Source organism: Haliaeetus albicilla, chromosome 12 (genome assembly GCF_947461875.1).
Source record: "Haliaeetus albicilla chromosome 12, bHalAlb1.1, whole genome shotgun sequence".
Taxonomy (NCBI): Eukaryota; Metazoa; Chordata; class Aves; order Accipitriformes; family Accipitridae; genus Haliaeetus; species Haliaeetus albicilla.
The window spans coordinates 5,807,180-5,820,703 of NC_091494.1; the positions used below are offsets into that span (position 1 = coordinate 5,807,180).

The 13,524-nt window shown below is 48.9% G+C and overlaps 1 long non-coding RNA gene across 1 annotated transcript in view; it reads left to right on the top strand.

Moving 5' to 3' along the window:
- Positions 1 to 13,524, top strand: part of LOC138688286 (uncharacterized) — a 48,700-nt gene that overhangs the window by 25,267 nt on the left and 9,909 nt on the right. Inside the window, exon 4 of the long non-coding RNA XR_011327321.1 lies at positions 2,777 to 3,053. This is a non-coding gene — a long non-coding RNA (uncharacterized lncRNA). The remainder of the gene's footprint in view (positions 1 to 2,776; positions 3,054 to 13,524) is intronic.

Genomic DNA, 13,524 nt, shown 5'->3' on the forward strand with positions numbered 1-13,524 from the left:
TTCGTATTTTATAATATCAGTAGTGACCTCCTGGTCCGACGTTTTAGGAAACTTAATGACCAGCTGTGAGAAGGGACCTTGGCTTCACCTTCTATCTTCCAGGCTTGCATAAGCTGCCAAACTCATTACTGGCACGTGCTGCAGCAGTAATGTTACCTGGGGGTTCACAAGATAAAGTTTTCCTAGATACTTCTTCTCCTGCCTGAATTCTGGGCAAATAGGGTTCACAAATCCCTATTTGTACAAGCAGAAAATGTCATTATTCTGTTCAATTATAATCCCAAACTTAAAAATTAATTGAGGCAGGTATTAAATTAAGCAGGTTTTGCTTGAGTAAATATTTTCCATTTTGGAGCCTTATCTATTCACTTAATAATCTAAAGCAATTTTATTAATTATTTTTTGGGGGGGTTGCAAAAAAATAATAAAGTCTGTTCCATTAGGAGCTGTCACTGGCTTAAGAGGATTTTATTCCCATTTTATGGTTTGGTTCAAAGAAAATTCATTCTTGCAATAGGTTTAATGATTCTTAGTTAACGTTGTCTTCCCAGCTGAGTTGGACTGTAATAAAAAAACCTTTGGCTTTTGTTAGACTTGCACATTCTTGGCTGCCAATAATGATTAATCTTTCCCCCTACAAGATCATTGTATTACTTGGGTTTGACTTAGGAGCTGCTGTTCCCTCTGGAGCTTGGTAAGGGCTTTCTCCCAGAGCAGCTCTTATGCAGCGCAGGTGTGATCTGCAATGCCTCCCTTTGTAGTCTGTCTTTGCTCCTTAATTGCTGATCTGCGGCACTCTGCTTTCTAAGCTCTTCTGCACAGGAATGCTATTTTGGGGGATGACGGAGAATTAATTGCAAGAGGAATTCCTGAGTACTTCCATGCATGGAAGGGCCCTCGGGGTCCCCAGCTGCCCAGCGGGGAGGATTGTCTAGACAGACTGCTTGGTGTGGCGATGAGGGGATGGAAGGGCAGGCTCCCACTCCTCCCTGACCTTGGGCACGCTGCAGAGGGCACTGATCTCCACCCAAATAAATAAACAGGCAGCAAACTATGCCACTGCCACCTCTCTGCTGTGCTTAGAAGTCCTTTCCTGCAGGACAGCATCCCCACAGCTCTCAGCAGGACAGACCATATCCCACACATTCTGGTCTGCAATCTCCTGCTCATCACGTCAAGGCATTTCTGTGTCAGTCCCTTCTCGATACACAGGGAGGGATGGGAATGCACCCCAAAGGTGTGGGAGGAGGCTGAGAGTATAGGACTGGTCTAGGTAGATGTCTGCGAAAGCGTTACAGCGGATGATTTTGGGGCACTGCCAAACATATGGGACTGGAGCTTCATGCTGAGAAAATTTGTGTATTAATTCATGGCCATCTTGGCAGCGTTTTAACAGCCCATAGTAATAAAAACCCTGGGAACAGGAAAGGAAGAGATGCTTAACTGTTTTAAGAGAGACCTTTGCCATTAACAGGACACACATGCTTTCTGATTGGCTTGTCACGATAGGCATAAGTGAATTTGTGGTAGATGAATTTGCTGTACTGTCTCTCTGCCTTTGCCTGTGGGATCTTTTGGGCAAGATGATCACACCAGAGATGCTGCATAAAGGAATCTCTTCCCCCTGCCTGTGCTCTGAAAGGTGGCTGATTCTAGGGCAGAACCGGCAGCTGATTGTGTGAAGAGAAGTGATCTGCAGTACCAACAATTAAAACTGAAGTGGAAAATGCATGAGGCATTTGGGCTAGCATCTGGAGTTCCTTTTAGAAAGCCTTTGCAAACAAACATGAGCTGTCAGGGCTGTTGTTTTACATGCATCAGAGCCCTGCTGCGTACCAAAGAAAAGACTCACTTTGGACCATGGTTGTCAGCAGTAAGAGCTGCAGAACTGGTGCTAACACAGCCTCGCTCTGAGCACCGACAAAGAAAAACTATGTTCAGCATTGTTTCAGAAACCAAGGTTAAGTGTCGGGCTGGTCAAAGCAGGTTTTATGAGCAGCTTTACCGTAACAAGCCCATATAGGTGCAAGGCAGGAGCATAAATGCTTTTTGGTAAGGAGAATTGCTTCACTTTCCGCTTTCTAAAGGCTTATGATAAATGATAGCCTGAACACTCAAAATCAGAAGCCCCAATGACTTTATTGCCCATCTTGCAGTGAAATAATGGGTGCAGAGGTGAGAAGGCACTGCTAGGAGAGACACAGCTGGGCACTGGTGCACACTGAGTCACCAGAAGGAAGCCAAAAGATGCTAGCATGAATTTCAAACTGTGTCTGCCTACCTCCACAGTGAGTTTCTCAAGGCTCAGGGAGCACTGGGGTGTCCCTACGGGTTGATGCTCCTCTGAAGGGACTTGAATGTGAAGGTGCTTTGTCACTGGAACTGAGCCATGTATCAAGCAAAACAAGCAAAACTATTTGCAAAACTCTGGTCAAATTCAGCAGGTTGTTTCAGCTAGGGAAAACCACCCAGCACTGGTGTGGGATTAGACCTTCAGTCCTTTCTGACTTTAAAAAAATTTTTTTTTAATTGCTCAAGTTTTCATTTTGAAGAGCCATTTTGTTCAGAAATGTAGCTGGCTGACTTTTTTTTAATGGTACAAAAGCTTCTGAAACCAAAACCAAACAAATTTTCTTTTGGGTCGGCCAGTCTGTGCAGTTGAGTCTGAAAAATGTTTTTAGATGTGGGTTTTTTTGCTTCAGCAAAGGAACTTGACAATCTTTTGTTATGGGTTGGCCTGAGAATGTTTTTTTTCCCCCTGTTTTTTTTCTTTTAGTTCAGTCTTTGAGAGGTCCTACAGATTCCTCTGACATTCCTGCCACCTGAGATGTTCAGCCCTGTTGGGAGACCCCTCCATCCTCTTCCTGGTCAGGAAAGGGACACAACTGGGCCCTGGAAGACCAACTGGATGGAGAGTGAAGGCAGGACTCGCTCTGAGAGTGGACTCCTGGTGATACGGTTGAGAGTAAATGTGAATGAACATCACTTCCCCTCTGCTGATGGAGCAATGAGGTTTCCTTGCCTCTCTCTGCCTGCTCTTCAACACCAAATGGGTGAGTTTGCCTGCTTTCGTTTTTTTAAAAATCATTGTACCTGTATTCCTTTCCAACTACTGGGTCAGGGTTCCCATATCATGGGTAGGGAGTATGTTTTCACTGTCCTTGCTGTTCCAGCTGGCTGCCCATCCCCATAGGCCCCTCTGACGCTATTTCTGGGCTCAGAGCACTTATCACCTTCCTTGAGTGAAGGCCGTATTTTCTCACGTCCTGCTCAGCCATTCAAGTAACGTACTGAACCCTTTCTACTGTGAATGGGTCTGTGAGTGAGAAGGGGACTGATAAAGGGTGTGGTTTACTTTTAACCCTTCTATTTGTTCCACCAAAGCCTTTCATGCCCTGGATTCAGCCCCCAGACTGGCTTGGGCAGTCACGCTGTATCAGGAGCCCACGGTTGTCCTGGGGGGCTGCAATAGCTGGGGTCACGGGTGTTTCAGCCGAGCTCACTATGCTGTGCTGACGCATTGTGGTGGGCAGGAAGCAGGGCAGATTAGAGGCACACTGAGGCTTTTATTTTATGCCAGGACTTCAAAATGTTCTCTCTGGTATTTCTGAGGCCTCATTTTTAACCGCTCTTAACACATGTATATAATATAGCAGGAGGTCAGCCGCTGTGAGCCACACACTGTGTCTTCATGGGATGAGAGTCACAGGACACTTCACATGCATCACAGAGCCAAGGGGCTCCAGGGGAGGTTCAGAACTGGCTCCTTCAGGTCTGCTTCCTCTAGCAGCTGGGAGTCAGCTCACCCAGCAGCCCCTGGCCAGCCTCACCACCCAGGCACTGCTCTGGAGCCTGAGGTTGGCTGTTTCTGGAGCAGCTGACGTGGCTACGCTGCTTTGTGCCCTAGGGACATGCCATCTCCCTTGGAGTGCACTCAGGAAGGCAATGCTGAGGTAGCCAGAGGTCCTGGCAGGCTAGGGGAGTGGATGGTGCTGGGATTTTGCTGCCTCTTCTTTTCCCTCATACGTTTGCACCCTTTCCAGAGATGCGTCAGCTCCACTCCCACAGGAGCACTGGGAAGAACATGCTCCAGCTGCTGTTCCTCCATGGTTTCTCCCCAGCAATGTAAACAGTTTACAGGAGACTTTGTAAACAGCAGATTTGTTTAGGATATTGTCTGCATTCCTGCCTCAATGTTTCCTTATTCAGCAGCGCACGGGGAATGCTGACCTGCCGACTGTAGGTCTGCAGCTTGCATTGTTGGAGGGGAAGATGGTGACGACCGAGAGGAAGGTGTTGTGTACACTCCTGCATTCCCTGTGAGCCTGGTGGATTTGGGGGATCACACCACGGTCACACACACACACCGTGGCTGCATGGAAATGTTTCTGGATCCAGCAGAGAGGAAAGTGGCATGGGATGCAGCTGCCGCTGAGCCCTTTGCAGGATGTGGCTGTGTGAGAGAACAGAGTATATGTGAACAGAGAGCTTGCTTATGCAGTGCCCAGGGTACTGGGAGATAGATGAAAAATCTTCAAAGGTAGGAGCTTCATTTCAGAATAGCACTGCCTATCTGAAAAGTCTCAGAAAGTCATTGACTCTCTGGGGAAGCTGATTGTCCACCCAGGGAAAGGAGGCTGTTAAATCAACTCGGCCTCCTTCCCGTGGGAGTAACATCTGAAGATATCTATTCTCCCTTCAGAGCGCGTCTCACAGGGATTCAGCCTGTGCTTATCAGTAGGTCAGCTTTCCTCTGCCACCCCTTGACCTTTGTAAAGGAGCAGAGAAGGGAGAGGGCGATTTCTACCTGAGCTTCTGCATCTGCCATAGAAGCTTTGTCAAACTTGAGCTGTGCTTAACTCCCAGACAACCATTAAACCTCAGGCACACACACTAAAGACATGAACAGTTGCAGGAGTGGATGAGGGGAGCTTGAAATAGAGGTTGACGTGACAAAAAGAGGATCTAGGGATGGGGGAGCAGCAAACAGAAATGTTAAGGAGTCAGGAGCAGCTGGGTGAGTGGGGGACATTCCTCAAGCCCCCAGATGTCTAGTGGAGCTGTGAGTGAGTTCAGCCTTCCTTCTGCTAGTGAAACATTCCTTCTGCAATGTAGCTGTGAGGCAGATACTCAAACAGGAGACCATAGGAGAGTGTGACTTTCAGGAAGCACCTAGGGATGGTCAACAGACCCTATAGAGAAGGGAACACAGCCCAAATGTTGCAGTACACTTATTGTCTGTTGTTTTTTTGATTTTCTGTTGTCGTGCTCAAGGCTGAGCAGCTTAAATCTGTGACACGCACTCGAGCCGCTACCTCTGTACTCAAACATTCCCTGCTGACAGGAGGGATAACTGTTGCAGGCCGGCCTGGCTGCCCTATGCTAGGCTGTCAGGAACTGACAGCGGATCATTCTGCTGTTTGTTTGCCCCTGTTCCCTGCCAACCACAAGTTTGAGTCTTGAATTTAAACATCCTGAATAGAAAGTACGAGATCTCCAAAGGACACCTCTGGTTCGTTGCCAGGGAAGTCTTGCATCCAGAAGACACAAACAGCTCAACAAAGCCAAACACAGGGAGAAGCAATCTGACCCCATTTTCCACAGCATTGGCTTCCCAAGTATGTGGCTGCTGGTTGCAATTCAGAGATGGTCTCCACCTCCTCTGTTAGCATGACCGTGTGAGGGGCTAGTGACCCACTCTGGCCATGTGCTCGTGTTCACCATTATTAGGAAGAAAAGGCCAGCAAATTCTTCCTGCTTCCCTCAGATGCAGCCTGGCCCAGGAACAATCAGGAGGGATGAATTTTGGAAGTCTCTGGATGTTTTAAATACCATGTAAAAACCCTATTTTCCTTTGGGGGATGTGGATAGTTGAGAGTTGTCCAGCAGAATCCTGTTGATTTTCTGGTGAGCTTTAACTGTAAATATTTGAACAAAAAATTATCTCATCTTAACCTTAGCCAAATTTAATCATTCTGTACAGAATGAAATCTGGCTTAAGTCACAATGAAAATGTGAGTGGTAGTTTCAGGTGATTCCCTAGTGGGTGTTGGTCCACATCAGCAGAGAAACCAGCATGTTGCCCATCATGGATGGCAGGCTGTTCAGCAGGAAGGGCTGAAAGAGCAGCTGGGATTGCTGGGCAGGATGGAGGTGCATTGGCTGGGTTTAATATGGTCCACAACAGGAAAGCAGGAGGGCTTCAGGTTGTGATGGATGACTGAGATGGAAGGTAGAACGCACAGGGCTGTCAGGAGAGTTACTAGTTCTCAAATCTTTCTGTTTCATTGCAGGGTCTGGAGTTTGCCTGTAGCTTGGGACCAGTTTTGCTATAAACCCCAAAGCTCAAGCAGATTTTCAGCTCTGCTTTAGGTAAAATCCCCCTCTGCTCAGTTCACTGACGTGCATTGTTCCCTCTTGGGAGGACAGTGGATGTTATAGGAAGGGCTCAGTTCACTGCTTTCTTCTCTTGGACTCTCACATTTGTCACAGTGAAGAGGAGGCTCTCTGGGAACCTCTGCCTTCTCTCTAACTCCTGTCTGCCTAATTCATTCCCGGAGAACTCTGCTGCAGCTTGGGATAGGGGTGCTGAACTCCCAGAGGGTAAAGCTGAGTCTGAGGGAAGAGAGAAGAGTAGAAATTACTGAGGAGAGGCTGAGCAGATGTGTAGATGGAGGGAGACCACAGCGATACTAAAAGCAGAAGAGGGAAGAACAAAATGGCCTTGGGGGCTGTGAGGAGAGAGAGTGCTCCCACAGCCTCAGAAGACCACCCTGGACTCGTACACAGCAGAGATTCAGATACTCCCAAGCAGACACATATGTGCAATGCGATCCTCATAAAAACATTTTCCTTAAGTAAGAAATCTGAGGGGGCTGGGGTTCCTCAGAGCCGGCAACATTAGCGGTGCAGGAGGTGAGCAGGGGAAGGGACAGGTCAGGAGCAAGGGGCAGAGCTGCTTGCTGGGGTGGCAGGTCAGGACCAGGGCACTGGCAGAAAGTCTCTGCAGTTCTACTCTGAAAAGATATTTCAAGCATTGGTGTTTCCAAATGAGGAGGAGCTGACAGCTGTCCCGTGCAGCCCTCATGTGCCTTGAAATCCCACCTTCGTTTATGATAAACAGGTGCTTCGCTCAGTTAGATCCCTTGAGTGGAAACATCTGGAAGTTCCCAGCATTCACCCCAAATTCACCCTGCTCAAGACACCCAAGCAGGCAGGTCTGTTTCTTTTGTACCCAGTCCCTCTTCCAAAGGGAGTGAGTGCAGGATGTTGCTGGGCTGCACTCCTGTGTTTTGACTCCTGCTGTGTCTTGTGTTCTTGCCTTTCCCTCTGGCAGAGAAAAGCCCCGCTCTGCAGGATTTGGCCCCCGAAGCAGCAGAGTACCCTTAGCAGCGAGGCTGAGGCCATATCATAAAGCCCTGCACACACGTCTTCAGGCTCCTGGGCATGTCCTCTACCGCCCTGGACGCTGCATGGGCTCAGCTGATCTTTTGGTCATCTTTTTTTGGGAGGGAGGGGAGCTGAGTGTGCTGTGGCCACTTGGTAGCTCTGTGACGCTGCCTGAGCTCGGCAGTATCGCAAACCCACTACTGATTGCTCCTTCTGCTGTGGGAGCAAGAGAGGCCACGCCAGAGCACGCCATACAAACTGGCATGAAAGGAAGGATGTACAACAACCCTGCTAGTGTTTATTATCCTTTTTTACATATGAATATAGAGAGGAGGCAGGTGAAAGAGGATGGCAAGGCCTCTGGGGATCCAGGTGCCTTCCACCACAAGTGAGGCCCTGCTGCCTGGGTACCCAAGGGCTTGCAAGATGCCAAGTGTTGTCTAATTAATAGGGAAGGTGATTGTTAATAAACTGGGCGTGATTATACTTCGCAGGGGTGGGAAGGGCTGATGAATGTAGAGCCACTTGAAGGCCTCTGAGTACCTCAAGTGCTGTTACGTGCACGGAGTGTTTCCAAGTGGGTTTGGTTCTCACTACCACCCTGCCCCGCATGAGGGTCTAGGAGCTTGTTGTGTGTGTGCAGGCAGGCTGGCGTCGGGGCTCCGGCAAGCTGTAACCACTCCCATTTAGGTTTGACCTTTTGCTGGATATTAAAGCCTTGCTGTGGCTCACCGAGATGAACGCTGCAGCAAACAATTCCTCAAGATAAAATATCTCTCCAGTGGGTAATTCCAGCCTCATTTGAGGGTTGTTGTATTTTTTTTTTTCTTTCCCGCTGAATCATTTATTCCTGGTGTCAGGAAGGTGCAGAATGACTTTGCCCACTGGCTTTCAGAGCTTCATTGATTCTTCAACTCCCACTCCTGCAAATCTGCTGGAACAGCAGCCCTTTGCCTCTCCAATTTTCCCAGGAGGGGGGTGGGGAAGGGGAGGGGCTCAGAACTGGGGGAGCTCTTCAGTGAACCCATTCACAGTCTGGGGGAGATACCGTCATATTTTAAGCTCCATAGTCCAGAGGCAGTGTCTTTTGATTTGTAGGTTTTTCGCTTTAAATGCCTTCTCAGCACTCAGCTGTCTGCATGGGGAAGGGGGAAATAGGACACATTAAAACCGCTGGTGAAAGCAAGTTTTGTGCTGGAAGGATGGGGAGTAGGGCACAGTCCCAAGCCTTGGGTCACTCTGAACACCATTTGGACACTAACACAGGTCACCAAAGGCAGGGCAGGTCCCTGCCTGACTGAGCAGTCTTCAGAAAGAAAAGGAGCAGCATGCATTACAGCAGCTCCCCCACAACAGGGAAATAATGACAGATCAATGGTAGAAAGGGGAACAGTGAGCAGGATCATCTGCTACAGTTGGTGTGTATGTGTGTATATATGTGTGCAGCACCTATGGGAATTCCTGAGATTGTACAGAGCGACAGAGACCTGTGGGCCTTCCTGCTTTCTGGTTCACTGTTGCAGCTTAACTCCTTTGCTCACTATGGGTATGAATCTGGTCCCTTCAGCAAAGGAAAGCAATCTATTCCCAAAATATGTGTAGTGAACAAATTCAATCACTGCGTGTCTGCCAGACAGGAGTGACTGAACCCAGGCCTCTGCCTGTCATCATCAATCTATTTGCAATCCTGTATCTGAGTTCACACTTCATGTTCTCTGGTGCAGCTCCCTTCCCTGGGCTTCTGCGAGACATGGAAATGCTCTTCTTCCCATGTGGGGGGAGATGGAAGGAGAAGAGGCAATGGAGTGAGACCTGGAGAAAACAGGGTGCCAGAGCCCTGTAAGAACTCAGGAACCCAACCCAAGAGGTACCACTGCATCACTCTGTGATCCCTTCTGCTTACGGGAGCAGGCCTGAGCCACCACTGCTTTGTGCTTTGGTGTGGCACTGAGGGAGGTGAGGGAGCCAAGTGGGTGTGAAATGCAGAGCACTGCTTGACCCCTTTCCAGCAGAGGAGCAAATAGAGCAGGACAGCTGCCACATGGACCCCAGCCTTTCAGCAAGACTGAATGGATGCCTTGTGTCCAGCAAAGCTTGTCGCCAGAAGCTTGCTACCAAGCTCCATAGCTTTGATTTAAGGAGTTTCAAGCAGTCTGACTATGCCCATTAGCGCTTACACAATTCCCCTGCCAAGTAGTTGTAAATGTTTCCATTCCTTCTGCACTTGGCCCAGTTTTCTCCTGTTTATTATACCTGAATGTGCCCAGGATGTGACCCTGCTCCCCCTCCCCAGCACTCACTCCAATTCCATTTAATTTCTACTTCTTCCTATGAACCACTGTAACATAAGCACTGTTCAAAGAACAGAAAAATAAAAGGAGGTGGATGTTCACAGAGATGCTGTGCCCTCCTTGGGATCAGGCATGATGCTCTGGCATCAGTGTTGGATGGGCTCAGACAGATGTAAGAACAGTAAGAAATGGAAAGGGGTGCTGCTGGGTGGCTCCAGCAGAGCTGAGTGTTGGAAAGCGATGGAGGATGCTCAGTGCTGGCAGGTATTTAAGTCACTCTTTATTGCAGTGCTGCAAAGGAACAAAAAAGATCAATATTTATTAGTTGCAGAAAGCATAATTTTGCATGAAAAGCATCGATCAGCATGTCAGCCGAGACAATGTCATTACATCTTCTTTACGATTTGGTCAACATCCCTATATGAATAAGGACATTGTTCCCCTAGATAGATAGAGCCGGGGGGGGGTGAAGGAAGAGTTTAGCACAGTGCTGTGATTAAAGGGGAGCAAAGCACGGGCTGCAGTAGTGTTTAGTGTCACAGGATATGTTTAGGGGCTCTGGCTTTGGCTCTGGTTCTCTACCTCATCATTCTGTGTGGTCGGTTTATCACTGAGGTCTACGTACCACCAAGAGAAATTCACTGTTTCAGAGTTGGGTCCTACTTTTTTAGTCTTTTTTCCCAGTGAAATAAGCTGCTTGCCAGCTGGGGTTAAAGGGTGAAAGCTCCCCCCCCATAATGTAGTACTGCGCAGTTATTCACTTTATGGGATGTTTAAGGGGTCCTTTAAGGCAACCCAGCATATGCAGTGAGGATGCCTGTCAGTCCCAGCTGTCCTCCAGTCATTCTTGTGCACATCAACTGACTCCAGCCCAATCTGACCAGTGGGTAGAGATGTCCAGTGTCAGACCACAGGCCTCAGGACCACATGCAGCCACCAAAGCTGTTTGTTCAACCTGAACAGCGAGTTTAGTGGCTGGCCCGCCAGTCTGTGTGGGCCAGCTGGTGGGGGCACACATGGCGTAGGGAGCCTGGGACCTGCCAGACAGGCTGGCTCTCAGCCGGCTGGCTGGCGAGCCAAGGTGGGCAGGGGATGTAGGAAGGGGCTGTGGGCATTGCCATGCAGAGAGTGGGAGGCAGCTGGGAATGGCAGTGGCATGGAGGAGGCAGAGGAGCTTGGTGGCAACCTTCAGTGGGATGGAGAGGTGTTTGAGAGGATCTAGTGGAAGTAGGAAGATGAGGAAGGTTGAAGTTTTTCAGTTTTACAGCTGGACACAAAGCCAAAGGGAAGAGGCTTCCGGAGCTCCGCTGTGTGTAGACAGCTGCTGCTAAAACCTCTCCTTGCTGTGGGTCCAGCAGGCAGAGCCAGCTCCGGTACAGTCAGTGCTAAAGAGGGCTTACAGCCCTCCCTGCCCCTGTATGCCCTGCAGCCCATGCCCAAGCACACGGCAACAGCAAGATCCCCTTATGCCTCTGCAAAAGCAGTTCAAATCCTGCCATTTCCAGCGCTTTCCTGGTCCCAGCAGAGATACAGGAGCACGAAGATGGGCATGGAAACAGCAGGCCCTGTGGTTTTGCAGAACGCCTGAGTCAGGACTCCTGGGTCAGGATTCCCAGCAGTGCTGTTGACTCCCTTAGGGCAAGCCACAAGTCAACCGCACGCACTGCAATTGCAGAGCTCAGCTTCCACTTAGACACCAAAATAATCAGCTCAACAAAACCTGCTTGCTCCAGTCGCTGGGGCCATAGTGACTTTTCAGAAAAGTCCTGCTGTAGAAGTCATGATCGGAGCAAGCAGTTCCTCCAGTCTCCAGCCCCATGCTGGATATAAACCCGGGAAGTGTGCCTCTGACTTGGTAAAAAAGATCCTGACCAGTTCACAGGCTGGTTGTGAGTCTTAATCTAGGTGTTTGTAGATAAAAGGTGTTGTCAAATGAAGATGAGTGGCTCTGTCTGGCTATCTGAATGATGAACGAGGTGTTGTTCCATACAAGCAGAATGGACCTCCATGTGGATCCTGAAATACAGTTTTTAAGAAGACAGCTGTTTCTGCTTCCACAGCCTGCCTAACCTGACAGACAGCCCTTTTGTCAGTGAGAGAGGCCATTGAAGAGGTGGTACAGTCGGAAGGCTTGCTTTAGAGGACAGAGGTACCTGCGACCCACCTGCATTATAGCTGCTGCTGCAGAGATTTGTGGATCTGGTATCCTTGGCATGGGAGGCAGGTGGCTGAGGGATCTCTTGAGCATAGGAGCTCAGGACTGCAGCATGCTGTGCCCATCGGGATCCGGCATCAATGTGTTAATCCCCAGAGAGTGTGGGGTGACTGTAGCTAGCGTGGGTGAGACAATGAGCATGAGTAGGGTCTGAGCATTGTGTTGCATCAAGGACCATTTGGGAAGAAACAAGTTTTCAGCCCCACTTTTGCTCTGCCAGTTGCTGTGCACAGAGCAGGCAGCTTTGCCGCGTGGAGTCTCAGTGAGAGAACCATTAATTTTGTATTAGGACATAAAAACTGTTTGAGCTGAACAGACCGATAGTCCTTCCAGCCCAGTATCCTGTCTCCACCAGAAGCCAATGCCGGATGCCTTGAAGGCATAAAAATCCCATAATGCCCATAATTGTGCAATACTACCCTATGGGGGGAGATTTCACCCTGACCCCAGCTGGCAGGCAGCTTTTACCCTGAAGCAGGAGAATCAATAGCTGTTATGATTTTCATTTGAGCTAGTGTCACCGTGGATGCTGTTCTTATTCACATAAATGTCTGATCCTGTTGTGAAACTCTCTAATGCTGTTTGTTATACTGCTCTTTTGATATCCTGGTGAGGAGCTGATGTTCTCAGATACGGTGTTCAGGGTAGGTCCTGGATGACCTGCCACAGGTTGCTCTTAGGAGAGCAGAAAAGGAGCTTAGCCCCTTCCTCACCACCTCAGCCAGTCCCTATCCCTTCCTGTGCTCTTTATTTAATATTAACTCTCTCCATGGCCCTGCTGTAGAGTGATCATGGTGGTGAGGAGCAGCACTGACTGTTTCCATGTCTGTATTGGTTTTTGGCTCAGGTGTTGCTCTGTAAGCAGCTGTGTACCAAAGGTAAAGTTTTTTGCGTGTGGAATATTTGCAGGATATTCCTTAGAGAGGGATTGTGGGTCTAGCAGGAGACTGGTTGATCTATGGCCAGGTGTAACCTCCTCACAATTACTTCAGGTGATGGAAGCACTTTCTTGTCTGGCAGTGCCCTGTCAAACCTTTTGCCTTGGACATCCCAGCCAAACCTCTTGCTGTTAATGCCAGGTGAAGCCTGCTGGGAAGCTGAGCAGGCAGTGTATGACAGGGACCTAAGCAGTTGGAGACCAGGACAGTGGCTCACTGCGATGTTCGGGAGGAGAGCTTGACATGGCTTCAACTTTAATAAGAACTTTTCACTAGATTTTCACTAAGTAAGTAAAAAACCTAGATTTTCACCCAGGGAAGAAGATCCACTCCCAACTAGCCATCTTTAGGGTGAGATACCCAGCTCAGAGACTGCCTCTTCCACTTGTCTGGCTTCCCCCAACCCCCACCAGCCCAGAGCATGAGAGAAGTTAAAAAGAAGACTACCCATGAAGGAGCGGCCAAGGTGTGTTTGCCTGCTAGCAAAACAGGAGGGGGGAATGAAGGCAGGAGAGCAGGTCTTGTCATGTAGAACGAGGAGGAGGTGACACAGCCTGTGATAATTGGACCATTAAATCTAGCAAAGGCACCACGGCTTACACAATGGGGCTTAGGGAAACAAACGTTCTGTAGGAACAATAACTCTCCAATAGCAAGTGATAATAAGTATCTGCAATCATTTTTCTGCTGA